Here is a 17,713-nt window from a genome sequence, read left to right on the forward strand (position 1 = left end):
ACCTTCACAATCCCATGCAGGAGACTCTCATTGATGGATTCTAATGGCTGAGATACTTGGAAATTTAGCTCCAACCTTTTAGCTCCTGTAATAAAGACCATAATAAAATAGAGAAAATGACAAATTACCAAAGGCAATTTAAACAATATTTTTTATTTTTAACTATATGTGCACTCACTCTATTTTTATCAGTGTGCTTGATAAAATGAGACTTCTATAGTGATAAATTAATGGAATAAACAGCTTTGAAGGGTTATTAAATCTATCAGTGAGTTAAGTGATACTTAATAGGTTGACAAAATAGATAAAATTTAAATTACAAGGAAATAAAAACATCTATATTATAAAAACTAAAATTAAAATAGATTAATGTATTTCACAAAAATGAATTATGCAAATGGAAAGAATTATAAGCAGCATATTAGTGGAACAGAAATCTTGAAATTAGCCTTAAGATACTCATATGATACTAGTGGGAAATTGTATTTTAATAGAAACGCAAAGTGGTCATCAATTCATGGAAATTTTTCATAATCTATTTCTTGTATAAAATATTTAAGATTTATTTATTTGGCTTCTAACTGATGATTTTGACTTATTTCTATAACATTTTTATCATTGGAAAAATAGTATTTTCTGTGTGTGTAAGTTTTCTAGAAATTTTATACATAATTTCCATTGAAGTCAGTCATCATTTGCGTATGTCAAGGAAACATTTTCTAATTTGTTTTATTTAGTATTCTAGTGATTGCTGTGACAAATTCTTGCCATCTTTAGTGGAATGAGTGATTTTACCTATGTTTGATATTTTCTGTTGGGTTTACCTTCCACTCTCTCCTGGGCCTTGAGAGGTTGACCTCCATAGATCACTTTCATGGATTTCGTTGACCTTGGCTTGCAGTTGGATTTAGCCAATGGGAGACACCGGCAGCAGGAGGTAGGAACGTGGGAGAAAAGCTGAGGGTATTTATTTCTCCACGCACTTTACTCCTGTCCAACAGCCTTCTCCATAGAATTATTTTCTCTAGATTTCAGTAACTGCTTCACCCTCAAATTTTTCAGGCTCTGTAGTGATAACAGCTCCCTGGAGGAACTGCACTATCTCTTGCTGTATTTCTTCCATAAACCCTAGCCATACCTTTATACTTAGTCCTTATTAAACAATCTTCAATTAGCATGTTTTAATATGTTTTCTTCCAAGACTTTGAGAATAAAAATGTCCACTGTAAGCTATGCTATAGAAAGAATTGGTATGAATGATAAAAAAAAAAAAAAAAAATCTATGCTCTAATAATGCTGAGCTTGAGCAGTTTTCTAGATTTATGATTTAAATTCTCTCTGTGCCCATCTTGCCTTAAAGCCAAGTATACAATATTACTGGTATTTAAACTGTGATTAATTCATCTCTTATTTAACCTATCCACTAATATCTTCCAAACTCTTACTGTGTGTGCTTCCCTGTGTTTGGTACAGATAAGTGTGTAGCAGTATAAGGTATGGCTACTGTCGTTAAGGTGCGTACACGCTTATCCCAGTCTTTCAGACTCTTGTTTTTCATCTGTCACCAGTCTAGTGAGCCATATTATGTATAGAATGAAATTTAATGTACTAATTAAATAATGTACCTTATTCTAAATAATATAAACATAAAATGGTAAGCATTATTTATGTTTCTCATATTCAGTAAATTTGTGGGATTAGCACATTAACTCATATCACCTTTCCCCAGTCAACCCATACATTCTTGAAAAGAGAAAGTATGTGGAGAGGAGAACATATCGTATTGTATTATTTAAAATTAAATGTCCTGTGCAGTTTCCCCACTTCTTTCCAAGGCTAACTGGAGCACAAACTGGGGGACAAAAGAGTTAAATATTATTCCTACATTTTTTTTATAAGGATCTCCTCCATGTATTTTTAATGCCTCAGGATAAATTTATCAATCCTTTTTGTGTGTAAACTTAACTGGTTTCACTATAAGTTTCAAATATTATTGAATGATTTTCTATTAGATAACACTGACTAGTTGAGTTATAAAATACAAACTTCAGAGGGTAGTTGTTCAGTGGATTTTTATACCAGGGACTATTTTCATAAGAAAAAGGTGCCAAAATTGCAGGCTAATAGCCTTGGAGTTATCCATTTTCCTCATTTTCTCCCTGTCTCTACATGCTGCTGCCACTTTACTGCATTCAATCACTCATGAAAGTCCTGTAGATAAGATCTTCACAATATTATACTCCTTAATCAACCAAACATTTATTGACTAATGCACTCTACTAGGTGCTTGAGATACACCCAAGAATAAAACTCAGATCTCTGCTCTCATAGAACAAACATTCCATCAGGGAGAGACAATACCCAATGAACATAATTAATTACACAGTACATTGGAAAGTGAGTAGTGCTTGAAAAATGGCAAAGTAGAATAAGGTGAGGGAAAATTTCCTGAGGTATTTTTGGGTGGCCCCAGGAGACCTTAACAAGATGCTGACATTTGAACAAAGATGTGAAGGAGACAAGGCTGTTAGCCATCTATGGATAAGGCATTCCAGCCACATGGGATAGCCTGTAATAGCCCAAAGGTGAGACTGTCCTTGGCACATTCAAGGGATAGAAGGAACGACTAAAATGTGGAAGGGTGCAGAGGGTGAACAAAGTGGAGTAAGAAGTGAGGTCAGAGAGACAATAGGGGATAAGATTATATATTTATAGGATTGTGGCTTTTACTCGAGTGCAACAAAGAATCATTGAAGGATTTTGAGCAAGGAGTGATATGATCTGACTTATGTGTTTTTTTAAAAAAATTGGCTGCTATGTTGGAAATAGAATGTGGAGAAGTATAGGTTAAGAACTGAGAATATTTGGGAAGATACGTAAAGGTCAAGTAGAGAGAATACTTGGGTGGCAATACAGGGAAAAACATCATGACTCAGGGTAGAGTTGTAGCAGTGGAGACGGCAGGAAATGGTTGGATTCTGAATATGTTTCAAAGTTACAGCTGGAAGAATTTACTGGTAGGTTGGATTTGGAACTTGAGAAGAGTTAATGATGACTGCAAGGATTTTGCCTGAGCAACTGGACAAGTAGAATTTCCATCTACTATGGGGGTGAGGGGCGCACTGTAGATGGAAAAATTCTGCAGACAAAAGTCAAAAGAGTTCAGTTCATACATGTTTAGGTTGAGATGGTTGTATTCTTGCTCCTTTGGTTGTCTTCTCATATATCCACGAAATACAGTAATGGGAACCAATATTCATTGAATATTTTACATAGTTTATTTACTTTTTAAAGCAACATGACAAAGATTTCATTGTCCCCATTTTGCAGGCACAGAAACTGAGGAATGACACTTACCACATTGTATCATACATTTTGTCCTCTGGTTGTAGATTTCTTTAGAGACCTCAAAGCATCAAAGCACACTTACTCCCTGTGGGAGGCATATACATTTCTGCCCTTTAATAATTAGTACATGTCACTTCCATGAATGAAAGTGACATGTACTAATTCTGAGAAGAAGCTTCGACAACCACTCTTTTCCTTCTTCCATAAGACCTGCAGTATATTGGATCAGGGCTGCTCTTTTAGCTTAGATCCCTGAAAAAAGATGTCAGTAAACCTGATTTTATCCCATCCTGATGAACATGTGATACGAGTAAGCACTGACCTTTTTTGTTTGTGAGCCATTGAAAAATTAAGGTGGCTTTTTATGACTGCATAACTTAGCTTAAACTGTCTCCTAAACTCTTGCATAACTTCTATTTATGCATATATATATATATATATATATATATATATATTCTTACACACACACACACACACATACACACACAGGATTTAAGGTGGTTTACAAAGATGCATAAAATAAATAAAGCAGCCCAAATTAAAATCGAGACAAATTAATACAAACAAAGATAGGTGCAAAAGAGTAGAATGAAGGATGATACAAAAAAATATACACCCGCCAAAGTGGGCCATCAACATGTCTCTATGTTTTACAAAAGCTAAAAGAGGGAAACTTTTTTTTTTATCAATTCTGCAGTTTAAAATATTTTCGAGGTAAAAACCCAGCATTCACTAGTGGAATGGGTAAGTTTTCTTGATATAGGAACAGATAGGATTTTTTTCTCTAGGAATTCTTCATAAATAACAAAATGAGTTATACGCCTGATTTAAAAAAGCATATGTTAACTGCATCATATTGAAGAACATTAGTTAGGGATGAAGTGACAATTATAATGAGTGACTTGTTCGATACCTATCATGTGTTAGATACCGCATTGCTTTCTGAATTGCAACTCCTGCTTCTTTAACATCATTAAGAATACTTTGGGGCAGTGAATGGGGTTCTGATTCAGGATTTCAAATCTTTTACTAAGCCTACACCTTGTACAGAGCTTTGGATGCAGTAGTATTAAGTAATGATTTGTTGATAAAGAGAACATTAAAGTCAGAGACATTTTTAAAAGGATCTGTTAATGATACATGAATATATCTGTTCATAACTCTGTGTTGTTCTATCACATAAATATATTTTGACTTATTTAGGTACTTGCTTTTTGGGGGCTTCTCAGATTTTTTCCAGTTTTTGTTATTGCATATGTTATAATAAAAAATATAAATATCACAGTGGTGAATATATTTGGATATAAATTGTCTGCATGTTTTATTAATCTCTTAGAGTAGATTCCTGGAAGTAAAATTAGTAGGTCAAAGGTGATATCTTATTAAATGTTCTGAGTATGCTTCCAAACTTCCTTTTCAAAAAGATGTGTCAGTTTATTCCTTCTAGTAGTATGGAAGGTAGTGTTTTTGTCATATCGACACTATCACTTCTATGTATTCAATAGTGTTACTCTTAAAATCTTTATTAATTTGTAGGTAAAAGAGTATTTTGTTTTAACTATAATTTGTTTGATTATAAAGGCCAGACTTTTAAAAGGGATTCATTTATCATTTTTATATTATTTATACTAGTCTGCAGTGTTTTCTTACCCATTAGTATAGCTGCATTATTTTCTCAGATTTATTGCAAATATCTTTATCCTCATTTGATGTTTAACTTTTATTTTTACAAACTTTTAATGGCTTTTTAAAGGCATTCAGCCAAGTCTTTTTCTCTGTTAACCACCCCAGCTTTTAATGGCAATTAATCATTGTGATTCTTTTAAGTAAATGAAAACAAAACAAAACAAAAACACGTTACTTGAAAGACTGAAAGATGAGATTAAAAACTCTTTTTGAAGCTTTCTTACGACGCTTGGAATAGCAACGAAATCTTCAGAGGCATCATTTTACCCAGAAAGTAATAGCAACCTCTGGTCAGCTAATCTAGGAGAATGGGGACAATAATTTCATTGTAAATTAACACGGCGGTTCCATTTGCTCTGGTAGTATGACAGAACTACTTTAGGGGCAGCATAAACAACCTTGCAATCAGGATCCTAGAGGTTGGGAGCTTTTGTCCAGTTCAAAAGAAAAAATATGTTTGTGCTGCCATGAGGAAACATTGTAGTCACAAATGAGTTGAATTGGATTATTTACGGATTTTTATTTAGTTAGTGAGGATTACTTGTAGTAAAAGTAAACATCATTAGGTTTATGAATCACTCGTTATTCTAATCTATGTAAATCTATACAAGCTTTGCATATATTAGTGCAAGTACCAGTGAATGCAGTCTAATAATAATAATTATAGCCAACATTTATTGAGTGCTTACTGTGTGCCAGTCACCATTCTAAATACTTTACATTTAATCTGCATTCCAAATTAAGGTGCTGATTGCTAATATTATCCAGAACTGAAGAATGGAGAGCTCAGGTAAATTATCTAAAGTTGCACAGTGAATAACTGGTGGGACCGGCGTACTATTCTAGGTGACTCAATTCTCGAGTTTACCACCATATTGCCTATAACACTATTTAATTACATTTTTAAAAAGTCTCAAACTTGATATCCATATTTTCTAATAAGCTTATACCTAAAGAAATTGTTAGATTGGTAATTCGATGTTTATATTTTAACTTTTTCATTGACAATGGAAAAACAAAGACATTTTTTAGCATATCAGTCCTCTCAAAGTCCCCATCTAACTTCCATTTAATTATTTATATGGAAATACACGTTACTGTACTTTCTGCTGTTTTATTTTAATCACTTTGCCAAATTAATAGTGTTCATGTATTTTTGAAAAACAGAATTGTTATTCTTTGGTTATTATTATCATACTAAAAGCCTCAGCAGATAATTAATAAAGCTTTTGTGGTAACAAATATGAGATGAAAGAAACCAGCTAGGGAAACTACCACCATCCTTATTCAGCCATCAAAATTAAATTATAATTTTAATGAGCCTTAAAATTACCCATTTGGCTGTAAAGGAAATAAACCATACCTCATTTGGTATTTCTTTATGGCTGATGAACTCAGTATTATGTAGGCAAGAAAGAGTACATCATTGATCTTTGATATGTAGACGGATGCATGTAGATTTTAAGGAGAATTTTAATAGATTTTAACTCTTCAAAAGTGTAAGTAAAACTGAAAAGAGAACCTTTTCTGATATGTGACTCTTTTGACCTTTTGGTGATACTTCTGATGTTTAGTGACACACAATACACACACACACACACACACACACACACACACACATATACAATGAACAAAAACCAATCAAACCAAAAACAAATTCTGGAGATCTGAATTTTTAAATGAAATAGAAGAAATTTTAGCTTTAAAGGGAAAATTCTACTTTAAAAATAACCAGGGTTTCAGAATTAATTCATAAGCTATAATGCATAATTTTATTCACAGCTTTGACTCACTATTTGACTTTGGGCAAATCAAACAAATTCTTTGGGCTTTGGTTTCTCCATCTGCAATATGAAAGAATTAAATTCAGTGATCTCTAAGATCCTTGCTACTTTAGAATCGATCTGTCAAAGGCATTTTGTGGTTTCTACCGGCCTAGTTTTTTTTTTTTTTTAATTCCACTATGGTATAACATATCTATATTGGTATAGCTGAAATCACACTACTTAGTTTGTAGTTGGTATGGTGATATTATCAAGTATTCTTTTATTTGTCATTTAGTTCTTGGCCGTCTCACTGAAAACTTAAAAGTAAATTAAGCATTTCATCATAACTTTCTTAGAGGATGATAAGGTGAGAATTAACAAGATAACAAGATAAAAATATATATGGCACTATTTATGACATAGATGTTCACTAAATGACACCTATTATTGTCATAAATAAGGACTACCTAGAATACTGAGGAAACTTTCTGGTTATTCTTCAAACTCTAACAAACAATAAATGAGCCATTTCTTTATAAATTAACTATTGATATATTCAGATGGTTGACTGTGCTCTTTAAAATGTTCTAGAAAGAGGATAATGAAAATGTTTCTTTCCTCCACATATTTCCTTTGCCATTCTTTTCTTCATAATAACCCATTCAGTAGCTGTCTATAAGCAACATTGATTTAGGTCAGGGAAAAAAATCCCAATATTACAATATTTGAACTCCAGGTTTTTCTGGATTTGTTTGAATATATGATGTGGTCAATATGTTAATGAAACATGAGAACATCCATGTGGGTGTTGTGGGTGGCACGTATTGAACAATTTTGTAGATCAAAGTTATTCCATAGGTTAGTCCTCTAGTGCCCATGTAAATTCAGCAGTATGATTATAGGAAGAAATACCAGTTAGTTCTGTTTCTCGTTTCATTCTACTCAGAAAAGTTGTTAAAAATAATCTCACAATTATTTTTAAAACTTTGAAGCTGCACTCCATTTCTTGTTTTGAAAGAAAGAAATATCAAATCCATCTCATTGAGTTGATGAAAATTAAATACTTCATAGGCTACCCCACTAGATAGTCCTACCTCATCCTTCAGGGATTTTCCAATGTGGATGAATTTATACACAGTTATGGCTAAAGACTTTTACTTAGGAAGGGAAGAATAGAGTCCTACAGAGTAATGCAATGGGTGCATTTTCAAGGTCTCAAGATTTTTTTTTGTCACTGTTTCCTCCTCTACTAAACTCATGGCCATTTGAGCGTGGAGGTAGGATTTGCTTGTGACCAAATGTTTTGATCCATAGCAGAATATCTATAATTTCAATGGTGAACAAGAGAAATTTGGGCCAAGTGAGGAGTCTAGTAAAAGAAACTCGTTGTAGATCAGTGTTGCTGGTAGCATTGATTGAAAGGTAGAGACAGGAGTGATTGAGGAACTAAAGGCTACAGACCTACATGAGAAATGTATATGGCATAATCCCCAGAAGAACACACACATTTTTATTCCTTCCCCACACAAAATAAATTTTTTATTACAAACTTTAAATGTTTGTTCTAAATGTAACAAGAATGAGAAACAAGTCAGAATCATGTTTCTTATCCCCAGTATAATCCATTCCATGGTCAAACTGTATTTCCTAATAGATATTTTTTGGCCTCTTTTAACTCAATCCTTTTCTAAAGATTTAAGTTATATTCATGGAAAGCAATGATTTTTTTTCTTTTAAATAAATTGATCATAGGCAAACATCAAGTGTTTTAGGAATGTGGCAAGAAGACTGTATCTTAAGAAATTCTTTGCCCACTATCTTAAAAAATTTAGAACAGCATAAACCAGATACCTGAGAAAACAGAAGCAGTTAGTTTGCTATATTCACCTTTACAAACACATATACACAAATACATCCACTAGCAGAATGTATTAACGTCTTCAGCATTACATTATATTTCATTTTATAAATAAGTATTGGCTTTGCCCTTTCAGGAAATTTTTATAATTTTCTGCTTTGGCTGAGAATCCATATGCCCTTTGTACCACCTGTGTGCTGAGGAACACCATAATTCTGTTAACATTGATCTTTTTTTTCTGCAAATGTTTCATCAACTTCCTCCCAAGTTTTTATCTTCCTGTGGTCAGAGTTAGTACAAGCTACTATACTTGAAAATCCATATTTAGCTTGCTATCTCTAATAATTTATAAATGATTTTATCAGACATCAGTCCCTATGTCATTAATCAAAGGAAGCCAGATTTTCTGTTTGTTCTTCAACATGGCATAACAGGTGATGAGTACACAAAAAAGAAGAAAAGAAGAAAACATTCTTTGATGGGGTGAAAAAAACACTAAGACTTAAAAGACCATTTCAAAATGATTCCTGAGCCGAGACTTTAAAAATTGTTTCAACACAGTTAATATGATACAACACACATAGAAGGAAATACAATAGATATCTTAATATTTTTTTCTGTCGGGAACTGTGTAAGAGTTAAGAACCTTGGGCACTTTATCTCATTTCATTTTCAGCTACCTCACATCGACCAGCAGGGGAAATCATAGGTAAATTATCAGATAAATAAGTATATATCTTTGTGCTTCCTGCTTCTCTTGGGTGTCCCACCTTCCAGAACACCCAGTGTTTAATCCATCTTTTCCTTATCATAGGTTTAGAGGGCCATGTGGCATACATTGGTCAACCAGATTTCCCTTGAAGTCCTGGATGCGTCTCTTTAAAGCTATGAAATATTAAGCAACCTGAAAGCATGGTCTTGCAATTCCAGCATGAAGTTAAGATCAGAGAAGGGTCCATTAATGGGGAGCAAAATGAGAAATTTGCCTGCCAACGACCTTAAACTGGTCTTCTCTAAAAGGCTTGTTTCCTTTTAAATATGCATTTCTCAATACGTCAGACACATTTCTTAGAGACTATACTCTTTAAAGGCAAGAATAATGGATGTTTTTTCTTTGCATATGCCATAATGTATTGCAAAGTAGAGTCTCAAATATTTTAATTATAGTCTCGTTAATTGATGCATAATTAAAATAAGTTAAAAATTAATTTCAAAGTCATAAAATGTTAATTTTGGAATATGGGCAGTTTAGGTTGCTTCTATTCTTAGTTGGTGAGAGTATTTAGTTAAATATATTAATTAAACGGCTATTTATTAAGTACCTCCTTTATTGCAGACATGTACCAGAGACTAGGGATACGGTGAGGCATTAAAGATATGCCAGTGTATGAAACAGACATAATTCCTTGTTTCATGGAATATACCCACATTTTTTAAGACTTAAAATAAGGCAAAACTAAAGAGTAATCCACTCCAATAATCACATTATTTTAATACTTAAAGTTTATTAATATCTTTGAATTTCACTCTTTCTTTTTGTTTAAATCTCCATATTTCTAAATTAATATGTGAGTAAAATTTAAATTACTTTGCTTTTCTGAGACTGTTGATATTACTTTACTGTAGAGATTATTTGTACAGCATAGTGAGATATCAGGGCTATATGACATAAATTGTTTGATACTTGCAATCCTTCTCAGAACATGTATTGTAGGTATCTTTTTGTTGAGAAATCAGATTTTATTGAGGAAGGGCATCTTACTTTTTTATTTAAAGAGCCAACAGTCACTCTTTGCATTGTGTTAGTATTTTCTTCTCCACAATGATCCTTTTTGATAGAAAAAGGACTTGTGCTTGTTGATGTAACTCTACCCCTTTTTCTGCTAAATATAGGCCATCCTCTCCCAAAGACCCGTGGTCACAAACGGTAAATGAGAAAATGTACAAGAAAGTACTTTTAAACTGTGAGATGCTGTGGGTTTGCTGGCTATTATTCATTTCATATTAAGCCTGCTGAAAATCTGGACTAAGTGCAAAAGATTGTGAAACATGCATTCTATAATCACATTTTTTGCCAAATATTCCTATGAGAGATAGAGGGAGGGAGGGAAGGAGGGAGGGAGGAAGGGAGAGAGAGAGAGAGAGAGAGAGAGAGAGAGAGAGAGAGAGAGAGAGAGAGAGAGATTGAGAGAGAGAATGAGAGACCAAGAGAAAGCAGTGATTTAACAATTATTCTAGGTGGTTGAATTACAAAAGACTTTTATTTTTGTCTTTATATTTTTTTCATATTTTCTAATTTTTAAACCAAAACAATAAAAAGAAGAAAGGAAATTAACTTACAGAGTTTCTGCATTTGTAGGCTCTGTAGACTCAAGTAGTTAACACCTGTCCAGATAGGTGGACACCTGCGTTGTTAGTTGATGACAGGTAAGAATGTCCTGTGTCAAAAGAAATTCCATTTGGATAATAGTCTGTGTTTATCTCTCTGTTAGTATTTTAAAATTCAAAGACTCTGGGTAAGAGTCTTTGTGCCACTAATTCCTTATAATGGATCTTATTTTCAAATCATGTTTTTTAGCAATGCAAAAATATTGATTGGAAATTTATGTGAAATAAGGCATTTAAATGTTTCTAGTTATTAATTAGCTGTGACCTTGGAAAAGACTCTAAAATTCTCTGCATTAGTTTCTTCCTCGTATATGCAAAATCGGTAAGATTCTCTCAAGCTCTAAAAGTTACTAATTCTATGTTTGTCCCAAAGTATTTAATGTGTGGTTCTTGTTTTTGCTTCATTGACTATTAGCCGTATATTTCTGTGTATCCACATCTGAAGCCTCCAGATCAGGTTCCCTGGGTTGGATGGGAAGGGGGGTAAGACAGAAAAGATGAAATGAAATTACATTTCCTTTGTATTCCTTGAAAGGATCTTTACATGTACTTCACAACCACCTTGAGAAGCAGCATTATTTTTCCATTGGAAAAAAGAAACCTGAGAATCAAGCAATTAGTAAATTATCAAAGTTAATATGACTAACCAATAGCTGAGTTGGGAATGGAACCCTGGTATGCCTTTAGCTAAACCCCTGACTTTTCTATTACACTAGGTTACCTTTCAGAAAGAAATCATAACATCAAGGATCGGGGTAGGAAACTGCTTCCAAGACAGTTTGTAGTTTTCCTTGCCGCTGGGCCATGTGTCAGTTCTAAAATGCTAGCCTGCATTTCTGCAGTTTCTGCGGATGCTTTGAGAGCTGGCTGTATTGCCAGTAATTTTCAAAATAAAGTTGCTCCATCTTTCAGCTCCTTCAGTTCTCTCAGGGAAATACTGAGTAGGATGTCCAAAGGCCGATGTCCAAAAACTAGAACCAAAGAGGTTGAGGATAATTAAATGCCTGGATACTTCTAGGAGAAAAGGCTGCTAGAGTTCAGAACTGGGGTGTTTAGTGTCCAGGAACATAAAAGATTTCTTTTTTGAGAACCTTTTCCTTCTCATTTCTCTTAACCCTAGAGATTCAGCAAGCGTGAACTTGACAAGGCAAAGCTGACAGCTTAATACAGGCACGGTATTTGTATTGTTCTGCAAGCTGTAGATTTAGGTGTTTTTTATTTTGTGTGATTGCAGGCAAAAGAGACTGACCCTAGCTACTGTATGGAAAACGAAATTTATTGTAAGGCCGTTGTGTGTATGTGTATAACTCTGTGTGTGTGTGTGTGTGTGTGTGTGTGTGTGTGTGTGTGTGTGTGTGTGTCTCTTAGGATTGTGGTAGTACAGGGGTGGAAGACTCCCAGACTCAGTAAGAAGCTGGAGTTTCAGGCTTGGGGGCATCCAGGAATCAAGGGGACTCTATGGAGTGATCAGCCACAAGAAGTATATTGAAAGTCCCTTAGCAGAACAATCTGGTCCGCATCAGCATGGCATCCCCACTAAAGAAATACCTCCAACAGTCCCCAGACCCTTGCTCTCCATTCACTCAAGACTCAAAGTCCCAAAGAGTGCCCGGTTGATCAAATCTAAATTAGAAAACAAACAAACAAACAAACATTAGTGTCTTTCAGTTTTTTTTTTTTTCCTCAGTGTGAAACTGATGATACCTTCATTATTAGGCCCCATGAAAGATTCCAGAAAAGGAGATCATAGGTTCATCTATGGGATGCTGGATAGATAAAAGAAAATTACCTATGGTTCTTTACAGGTAGGTTCACAAGACAAATCAAATATGGACTCGTTTTAAAGAAATGATGTTAGTTTTATTTTATTTTGTTTATATAAAAATTAGCAAAACTTTTTCATATAGTAGAAATTTTCCAATCTCTCAGTGGTATAAATGCTTAATTTCTCTCTCTCTCTCTCTTTTTTTTTTTTTTGGTTAAATTAAAATTGTTTAATTTTTTATTTTATTTGCTTTTACCAAAAAGACTTTTAGCGGATGCCAAAGAGAAGGTCAGAGCTATTTTTTCTTCAGCTTGAAGCAGGTACAAATCCCTGGGGCTTTATTTTGAGATTGCCTGAACCAAGTAAAGCAGACTAACACCTATATACAGGTAGATCTAATTAGGTGGATACAATTGTGACTTCAGGACTAGATTTTATTTTGCTTAAGTGGAACAGCGACATCTAGTGCCTGGAAAATGATGTCACTGCGTCAAAATGAAGATAATAGGCTTTTAGGTTAATTGGAGATGATGAGGAATCATTTACTAGTAATATCTGAAGAAACCGGTCTTCTTACACGGTCTCTTCTTCTTTTCCAGGGACACCCAATTAGTGACTGTGACCCCTTCCTAGCTGTTCTTAATTCTGGACTCACCACTTACCAGTGTATTACTCCTTGATTTATAATTCTTCAATTCTTCAAAGAATCTGACTACTGTCTTTCTTCCTTTTTCCTACTAGTCTTGTTTCCTATTATTTCCCAAAACACATGCTTAGTCTTTGTCAGACTTGATTTCTTCACTTTCAAAAAAACAAATCAGATTATTTCTACATCCACCACAATCTTGATTTATTTCTCTTTGCCTGAAAGGTTCGTCTCACAGTCTTTTGTAGAATTTTATTTACCTTTCTAGTTTCCTGACATATCTTATTAAACCATTTCTTATTTGAATTTCTATCGCATTTAGATTCTGCATAACTCTGGTTTTTAAATATAGTCTATCTTGAATTATGCTATTGTATCTTATAAGATAGTCTGGTCTCATCATTTAAATTGTAAATCCCTTGAGTTCAAGGAATTCCTATATTTTTAAACACTTTTAAAATTGGGCATGTCAGTCAATAATTAATAATAATTTTTGATAGGATTTTTGAAATTTTGGTGTTCTCTAATTTTCAGTGGTTTATTTTGGTAAATTTTGATAGTTTTTTCATAATTTTGATTTTTACATTTTGATAGGCTCATTGTTATTTTGATTTCTGTATTACCATAAACTTAGTATTCCATGAGGCAAAAAAAAAAAGCCATGTGATGTTTACTGAAAATATCATTTAGATAAAGAGAAACTTTAATAATTTACTTACTGTTTCATTTTATATTTATATAAGTGCATCTACCATTCATATAAAACATTAGATCATAAATTGATTGCCCATAAAAGATAATGTAGCAGAAATATTGGAGATAATTAACACAATTCTTTAATTTACTGGTAAGGACATACAGGCATAGATTAGTTGAATTATATACATGTATGTATACACATATATATAAATATTATATGTACATGTAATGAGAGTGTAGTCAAGAAAAATATTAAAAGTTACTAACAGAACTGTATACAAAACAAAAACATATTTTTATCATGAGATAATAATTAAATATTTTATATTTATATGTAATTTACAGATTAAAAGTGATTGCTTTCATTTAATCATTATAATCACACCGTGAAGTAAATAATTTTATCCTGATTTTATGAATTTATTTTTTAAGTATACTTATTAAAATCATATGTATCTGCCACTCTGTTAGGTGCTGGGGATATAAAGGTGGGTACCACTTGGTTCCCTAACTTTGAGGAATATTTTCCATTTGATCTAGTAGATGAAACTGAGGCTGCAGATTAAACCATAAACCGAAATCGCACAATAATAGACACAGACAGAGCAGTAGAACCGAAATCTCCAGTCTCAAAGTTCAGAATCATTTCCCCATTATCTTGCTACACTTGCTTGAAATTATTTTGGAAATGAGGTATCCAATGACAACACCCATAAACTTAGAAAGGACAGCTCTGATTCATCAGAAAATAGTTTGGCTGTTTAATTTGCTTAAACAGAATAGCTACGAAACGTCACTTAGGTTTCTCACTCTTTAATGTATCCAGTGTTTATAGGGAAATAAGTTATTATTTCCCCTAAGAAATAGAATTTGTGTTTTAGTCAACACTCTTCTGGTTGTTCAGGAGGAAGTTTTCTGCTTTGTAGAGTAACTCTTTCACTCCTGTCCTCCTCCTACCCCATAATACCATTCCTTCCCACAATTATCTGTCTTGTAAACCAAGCAGTTGTTTTGGTATCTGCTACTATTGTTTTTACTTAATTATTTCCTTTCATTTCTCCTCGTATATATTATACTCTTTATACTGTACCAATCAGTGCTACTCAATGTTTTGTGTTCTGTATACTTGAAGATAATTAACATACTTCCTATTTTCCTATTGACAAAAACTGAGCATGCATTTTGGAAAATAATAGGAAATTAAAGCATTAAGAAGCAGAGAAAAATTAGCCAAAATAGAGATTCGAAAAGGAACTATCTACTTTAAGGTAATAATTGCAACGCTTTTGGACCCCTCAACTTTCTTGTACTGTAAACATTAAAAAAGCTACTACTTACTTAAAAGAGATGTGATTTCACAGCTTACGGGTCCAGTAACTTCAATGAAAAATAATGAATGGGTTATGCAATCAAAATTCTTTGCTACAATTAACATGGGGAGATTTTTCTTCTAGACCATTCATTGCTATTAGATTAGACTTCTATAATGTGAATTTTTTAATGCACAATAGCAAATTCAGTGAGTATATGAAGAGAATTCCTGATTCAATATAAAGATAGAACCTGCGAAGTCCGTGTGGTATGTTGGGAGATGAGATGCACTCCAGATACTGATGCTGCGTTGAGCCAAGTTTCATAAGGATGAGTCAGGTTTCTCTGAATCAGGAGTGGCTGGGTAAGCAACTGAACCTGTTGGTTGGTTTGTTGGTTGTTTCCTCTCTAAGCAACTCTACAGCAACTACATCAAAGCAAAAGTGTTCTTTTTTTTTTGTCAAGTGTCTTAACTTTCATTTGGAAATCCACATAAAGAAAATCTGTGGGTGGAAATGGAAACAAGTTAATTATTTCACCAACTTTCAGCTACCTCTTGCAGCCATTTTATTTTCTTGACTCAGTCCAAATGACTTCTATCACACTTTCTGAATTATATATACTTTATGGCCAAAATTGCTAATCATTAACACTTAACACCTATCCTTAAATTTTTCTAGAGTTGCCTTTCATTTGGGTATTTGATTTACTACTCTGTTTGCCAAGGTTGCCTGGCTCTCTTGGAAGTAGAGGACACCCAACAGATACAGATGAAATTAATTGAGAAAGCAAGTAGGGTTTTTCTTATCCCGAACCAGACATTTGAGTTGGAATATGGGGATGGAGGGTGGGTGGGCACTAGTTACATAGCACACAACCATGAAGCTTTGGTCTTGAGCTCAGAGTACCTGAAAGGAGGAGGGAGTTAGATGCTTCAAATTTAAAGAGTAATAAAAGGAATTGGGTGAGAGATTACAGCTTATTTTTAGTCTTACCCTATGCCATATATCTGAATAAGGTCAAATTTATTCAAATATTGTGATGGGGTGAGGGGGTTTATTTTAATGTAATAAACATTTGTTAAATGATGATTATTAAAATATGCTTGGTACTGTGAAATCAACAAAATGAAAAAAAAAAAAGCTTAGACTTTAGAGCAGTGGCCATATTTTATCTATAGCATATTTTTAGTATGTGTATATACATATATACATACATATAAATGTATATGTGTACATACATGTTTAATAGAGAGAGAATATGTGAATATTTCTCTTTATCTATATCAGGGCTAAAAATTAGCTATAAACAAGTCATTCTCACCAAGGGTTCTACCAAGTAATTGTTCCACCAAAAAGTTGGTGAATATCCTCTCCTCTGAAGTTATATCTCTACTATAGATAAACATTTGGCACTATAGAATTTGAAGTCTTGGTTTTTTCGAAGGAGTGATTTTGAAGAGGAAGGCAAGTAGTATTGATAAGGGAAGACATTAGGGAGATGCTATATATAAAAAAGTGGTATCTACTCCAGTAGTTAGTATTAGTTGAACAGTTGAACAGTTTTTGTAATGCCAACTTTGTGTCAGGGAATATTTTTAGTTATATCTATGTCTAACCTTTTCAAAAATGAATTTTTATATGAAATTGTTTTATATTAGGAAGAGTTAGCATGAGCAGCATGTTTTTAACTTTGCCTGTATTTCTACATTCTAACTACAATCCCTGTTCCTTCTCTCCATTGCCACCTCTGTCACTGTGGGTCACATTCTTATTGGGCTGTTGCCACATCCTGCTGATTGATTTCTTTCCCTTTAGTTGAGCCTTCTAATCCAACATACATACTGCTGCTAAACTCAACTTTCTTAAGCATCGTTTTAGGCATTTCATCTCATGTCTTCATTAACAACCCCTCGGATTGTCTCTATTTCCAACTCAGTTAAGGATAAAATCTAAGTGCTGCAAGGTTTTTTACATCATGATCCCAAATCCTGTACTGCATTTTTAAAATAGTATTTCCAAATGTAATGACTCTGCTCTGTTCCAAAGCTAGCACACTGACGGTCGGTGTGCCAGATTCAGCCTGTACGTTTGTTTGACAACATGTTTATTTTTTAAAAATTCCAGCAATATAGGAGAGTCCACATTAAAATCCAGATTTCTAGCCTTCACGTAAAATTAGATGATCAGACTTTTGTCTGGAGCTAACGTCATCCAAAGTCTGTGCTGTTGCTGAATCCTGCTTCC

This window comes from Rousettus aegyptiacus, unplaced genomic scaffold (genome assembly GCF_014176215.1).
Source record: "Rousettus aegyptiacus isolate mRouAeg1 unplaced genomic scaffold, mRouAeg1.p scaffold_m13_p_2, whole genome shotgun sequence".
Taxonomy (NCBI): Eukaryota; Metazoa; Chordata; class Mammalia; order Chiroptera; family Pteropodidae; genus Rousettus; species Rousettus aegyptiacus.